At 43.5% G+C, this 6,000-nt stretch overlaps 1 long non-coding RNA gene across 1 annotated transcript; it reads left to right on the top strand.

Moving 5' to 3' along the window:
- Positions 1-667: 667 nt before the first annotated feature.
- LOC122341163 lies at positions 668-4,599 on the top strand. The gene is made up of 3 exons (XR_006250434.1): positions 668-774; positions 4,187-4,346; positions 4,453-4,599. It is a non-coding gene; the product is annotated as an uncharacterized LOC122341163 (long non-coding RNA).
- Positions 4,600-6,000: the final 1,401 nt, after the last annotated feature.

The following is a 6,000-nucleotide window of genomic DNA, read 5'->3' as shown; positions in this document are numbered from 1 at the left end:
TCTCTCGCTTCTTTATGTACGGTCAGTTTAATTTTGTCAGTTTTCTGAAGAAAGAAAGAGTAAAGAAAGGAATAAAAGAAGGACAGAAAGAGAGAGAGAGAGAGAATCTGCGGCTGTCGGGAGTACATCTATTTATAGATATGTATTTGCCTTCAGGTATTTATAAACAAAAATAGGCATGAAATAATGTTTTCTAAATCATTAAAATGTGAAAATTGACTGGAAACAAAAAGTATCAGAGGAAAATAGAAATCATGTCTTTATAGCATTTTTAATTAAGGCGTAGTACAAGACTTCTTTGTCGTACAAATAATTGTCTAAAGCAAAACATTTAGTAGAAAAATCTGACGTGAAGGAAAAACTATTTTTGGAATGAGCAATTTTGAGTGGGATTCTGTTGAGAAGCACTTCACTAAAATGTACCATATCTGTGGAATGTGGTAGCATTGCCACCTACTGACCGGTTCATTGTTAATCAGATTTATATAGCGCTTTAATAATACAGATTGTGTCAAAGCACTTAAGAGTATCAAACAGGAGAATAGTAAAGTAAAATGTAGTGTCTGTGCAGTCAAATGACAATAATAACTGGAAATGAATGTAAATGTTTGTATATTGTCTGGTTTTCACAGAAAGGAGGCGACGGATGTGAAAGACACCTCTGAGATGGTGAAGGAGGCCTTGCAGCAGGCTGAGCGCGCCCAGAGTTCAGTGACCGAGGCTCTGAAACAGGCCAGCGCTGACATCAAGGGAACGCAAGACCTGCTGGTCTCCGTAAGTCTACATTTCTAGCCATTGGTTCCAAAGGGGACCGTTTTAGCCATTCTTTAGTCATTAGTAATTTGGACTTGATCTTTGAAGCAATTTGTGACTCTTTTGTTTAAAATGCGTTGGACTTGGAGCTAAAACTGAGTAACACCGCTCAAGGCTGCTGAAGTTGGAAAGCGATGTAGCTTTGCTGAAAGAAAAGGCACTCAACACCTCCACCAGCGAACAGCACAGAGAAAGAGGCGGACAGCATCAAGGCACTTCAAAATTCAAATTCAAATTTGATTTGTCACATACACATACATACATGGTACGACATGCAGTGAAATGTTTTTACAACCTTCCAGCGCGGAATAGAAAACGAAAAATATAAAATATAAAAATATATATATACGAAGAAGTGTACAAAGTATAAAAGGTAAAAATAAAATAAAGTATAAAATATAAAGTGGCTGTGTGAATGTCCAATGTAAAGTGACTAGTGGAGTATTGTCCAGTGTAATTGTCCAGTTGTAAGTGGGTATCTGGGGAAAGAGGGGTGAACATGGGAATCCCGGTGATTAGGCGCTGGGTGTTCTCTGGTTCAGACTCGAATGGCCTGTGGAAGAAGCTCCTCCTCATTCTCTCTGTGTTTGCCTTCAGGGAAGGAAAGCGCTTTCCTTAACGCAACAGAAAGAAGAGTCCATTGTTGGGATGGCCGAGGTCTTCCACGATCTTCCTGGCCCTGGTACAGCACCGCTTGTTGTAGATGTGCTGCAGCACAGGAGGTCAGTGCGGTGGTGCGCTCAGCTGACCGCACCACCCTCTGAAGGGCTCGCCTGTCCTGCATGGTGCTGTTCCCGAACCAGGAGGTGATGTTTCCCGTCAGGACACTCTCAATGGTGCAGGTGTAAAAGTTCCTGAGCACCTGAGATGGGAGTCTGAAGTCCCTTAAGCGCCTCAGATGGTATAGACGCTGCCGGGCCTTCTTCACCAGGGTGTTGATGTGACAGGACCAAGACAGGTCCTGCGTGATGTGAACACCCAGGTACCGTAAAACTGTCCACTCTCTCCACCGGGTCCCCTTTGATCATGATGGGATGGTAAGAGCGCACCTGCTTTCGTGCTGAAGTCCACTATTAACTCCTTTGTTTTTCTGACGTTCAGGAGCAGATTGTTCTCCTGAAGGTAGACCATCTCATCGTTGTTGGATATCAGGCCCACCACGACAGTGTCGCCAGCAAATTTAATGATGGTGATGGAGTTTGTAGTGGCCACACAGTCATGTGTGTACAGCGAGTACAACAGGGGCTCAGAACACAACCCTGAGGGGCTCCAGTGCTGAGAGTGAGGGAGGATGAGGTGTGTGTTTTCCCATCCGCACGGCTTGTGGTCTGTCGGTCAGGAAGTTGGTGATCCAGTGACGCAGGGATGGGCTGAGTCCCAGGACCTCCAACTTCGAGGTGAGTGTGGAGGGAACTATGGTGTTGAACGCTGAACTATAGTCCACGAACAGCAATTTCACATAGTTCCCTTTTCTAAAATCCAGGTGGCTCGTGGTTGTGTGGAGGAGGTGTGTGATGGCATCCTCCGTAGACCGGTTCTGGCGGTGGGCGAATTGTAGTGGGTCGAGTGTGTCCGGTAGTGATGCGGTGATGAAGTCTCTGACGAGTCTCTCAAAGCACTTCATCTCTACCGTCGTCAGAACTGCGCGGTAATCATTCAGGCAAGAGGCAAGAGGTTTCTTCGGCACAGGAACAATGATGGACTGTTTGAAACACGAGGGGACTGTAGACTGTTTCAGGGAGAGATTAAATATCTAAGGTAAGACTCTGTTATTTATTTATTTTCGTTTGAGTAGGTTATTTATATTTTGTAGTTTGTAGTTTGTTTATTATGTTGGCCTTGCCCTCTCCTGAAGATTTGCTTCCTCTGTTATTCATCTGTTCTTAAATAAATGAAAGATATTTATTCAAGACTGCGTTTGTGCTTTTCTGGATCAGGGATTGATGTGACCGTCCGACGTTTTTTTTTTTTGTTTTTGTAGACTTATTTGTTACAGCCTTGCGTGCCCCCTAGACAACGTGGGGAGGCTCGTAACACTATCCCCGTGTTATAGGCTGCGGAGCGGGATCTCAGAGAGTCGTGGATAGTTTACCCACGGTTTACCCACGGCTTCTGGTTGGGAAACGTCCTGATGACTGTTTTCTCTACCGTGTCATCCGCTAGTTTCCCGATGAATCCCATCACTGCTTCTGTGAACACGTTGACGCCCTCGAGCTACACCTGAACATGGCCCAGTCTCCGCGTCATCCAAAGCGTCCTGCAGAGCGGCCACCGAATGGTCAGACCAGCGTGACACCTCCTCTGTACCGGGCTTCCTGTTTCAGCCTCTGTTTGTAAACAGGCACGAGGAAGATGGCGTCATGGTCCGATTTACCAAACGGTGGGCATGATTTTGCCTTGTAGCTCTCTATGAAGGGTGTGTAGCAGTGATCCAGTGTCCTTTCGCCCCTGGTGGGGCAGGTGAGTTGCTGGTGAAAGTTTGGCGGTGCGCGCTGAGGTTTGCACTGTTAAAATCCCCCATCACAATGAGTGCGGCGTCCCGGTGCTGTGACTGGTGTGATGTTAGGTGATCGTGCTTGAGGTGGAATATAAACGGCACTGACTATGACCGAGCTGAATTCTTGTGGAAGATAGAAAGGGCGACAATTGATGGTCAGAAGTTCCAGGTTTGGTGTGCAGGAGCGTGAGAGAGGGTTGGTAAACAACTCGCACCAGCGATTGTTCACCATCAGACACACTCCACCTCCTCTTGTCTTCCCCGACTCCATTGTTCTGTCCATGCGGTAAACAGAGAAAAACTCGGCCGGTTGTATGGCGTACCACTGGGTTCAGCCATGTCTTGGTGAAGCAGAGGAGGTTGCAGTCCCGCACCATGTCTCTCTGGAACTTGATCCTTGCCCTGAGGTCATCGAGCTTGTTTTCCAGAGACTGACGTTGGCTAACAGGACACTAGGTAGGGGAGCGCGGCGTGAGCGTGCCCTCAACCTGTTCCTGATGCCGCTCGTTTCCTCGTGGATGCCGGTGCGGGTCGCCCTTTGTCTTCGACAGGATCTCGCTCGCCAACATGGGTCCGGGTTTAAAAACGGCGAAAGGTGGGTGCATTGTACACCAATAGATATAAGAGTGGCTCGGTCATATGTAGTAATAGCCATCTTATATAAAGAAAACAGCGAGACTATTTAAAATACAAACATACTTAACAAAAAAACAGAAAGTTTTGCCGAGCGGTCGTGACGGCAGCCGACCTCAACGGCGCCATCTTGCACTTGCTGAGCAGCTCAAAAGGTGCATGAATCACCTGGATATGATACGTCATCTCTGCTAAGAAGTGTTGTGGGTTTGTAACCTATACTATACATGACTGTTTATGCAGGATCTGGATTCAGAGCTGAAGGACAAGTACAGTAGTGTCGAGCAGGTGATCACACAGAAAGCAGAAGGAGTGGCAGAGGCCAAGAAAAGAGCAGAGAAACTCCAACAGGAAGCCAAAACATGGCTGCTACAGGCCAGCGACAAACTCCAGCTGCTAAAAAGTATGTCAATAACGCATCTCTAATTAAAGCATTAGAAGAGAACCATCACAAAACATTAACTTTTAAATGTTCTCGCTTAAAAGAACAATATGTCTGTGTTTTTCAGATCCTGAGAAGAACTATGATGTAGATCAGAAGCTGCTGGAGGACAAGGCCAATGAACTGGTGGATGTGGATAAGGCTGTGAAAGAACTGCTTCAGGAGATCAGTCACAAAGTCACCGTCTACAGCACCTGACTGTTTTAACACTACTACTGACTGCTTTGGGAACATTTATGAAATTACCTTCTACGCCAAATCCCTGAGAAGGTTTTGTGAGTTTTACCCATACTTTATGATCACTGTATGGAAGGGTGTTACACACTTTTATGAACACGAGAGAATGCGATTTGGATTTTAAACCATAGCAGACCAAAGAGTGAATGTAGGATATGCCCAACATAACTATGAGACTGCAATTACATTGACCTCATTGTTTCAATTTTAGATTAGAGTTAAAAAGTAAAATAATATAAATGTAATTTTTACAAACGTTTTTGTTTACAGATACTTGACCAACTTGTGAATACCATGAAAGTTCAAATCAGAATAAACTCAAGTGTGAAACTGACATTGTTATTGTGTAAATTTCTCAAATCAAGGAAATCAATCAATCTGAGGAAACCTTAAAATATGCAAACAACACTGAAGACTGAAGTGTATTGTGAAAGAAAATCACTCTTTACTCCAAAATATTTTTACATTTGTTTATTTTCAGTTGTTGGTTTTATTGCTGGAAAATGACACTGATATGGACCGGGATCATGGCTGTAGACTGGAGCTGGACCTGTCCTGAAGCAATGAGGCTCGCAGACTGATGATACATGGAGCCCGCAGACTGATCTAAACGATCCAGATAAAGATCTGTTACCTATTCTCAATTGCCCTGTGTATCATCAGTCTTGGGCTACAGCTCTGACATTGTTCTTGTGCTCTTGTGGATTTGCTTCTGAATCAGACACCAGTCGTGTTGTGTTTGTTACTACGTTACAGCTGCGTTATTTAAACTCGCACACTCAGAAGTGTTCAGCTGGGATCAGGCTTTATGAAGAACAGTCAAGATCTTCCACAGTGACTCAATCAATCATTTGTTATTTAAACTTGCCTTATACACAGAGGCATTGTCATGTTAGAGTCCTGTCCATAAATCTGTATCCACAATTCCCTAGAACATCATTGTATGCTTTAACATTACGATTTGTACTCATGGATATTATAATAATAAATACATACTAAATTTAATGATAAAATTAATAATAAAGTAGTTCAACCTGTTTATTGGAAGTGGGTGACCCAAAACTTTTGTCAATATAGTGTATAAAGATACATTTACATTTGTGTTTACATGCATTTACTTCAGTCTTTTATCTGTCTTTATCTCTTTAGACTGCTTTTGGACACATTAAATATGATTTTTTTGCCAAACACCTACTTTTATTCAACAAACCTTACCTGTATTCTAAGAGACTTACTTTTAGTCAACAAACTTTACCTGTATTCTAGAGGACATATCTTAACTCAACAGACCTTACTTGTACTCTAAAACACTTACCTTTAGTCTAGAAAGCATACCTGTATTCTACAGGACTTACCTGTTTTCTAAATCACTTACCTT

Source organism: Puntigrus tetrazona, unplaced genomic scaffold (assembly GCF_018831695.1).
Source record: "Puntigrus tetrazona isolate hp1 unplaced genomic scaffold, ASM1883169v1 S000001140, whole genome shotgun sequence".
Taxonomy (NCBI): Eukaryota; Metazoa; Chordata; class Actinopteri; order Cypriniformes; family Cyprinidae; genus Puntigrus; species Puntigrus tetrazona.
This window is presented reverse-complemented; position numbering and strand designations above follow the sequence as displayed.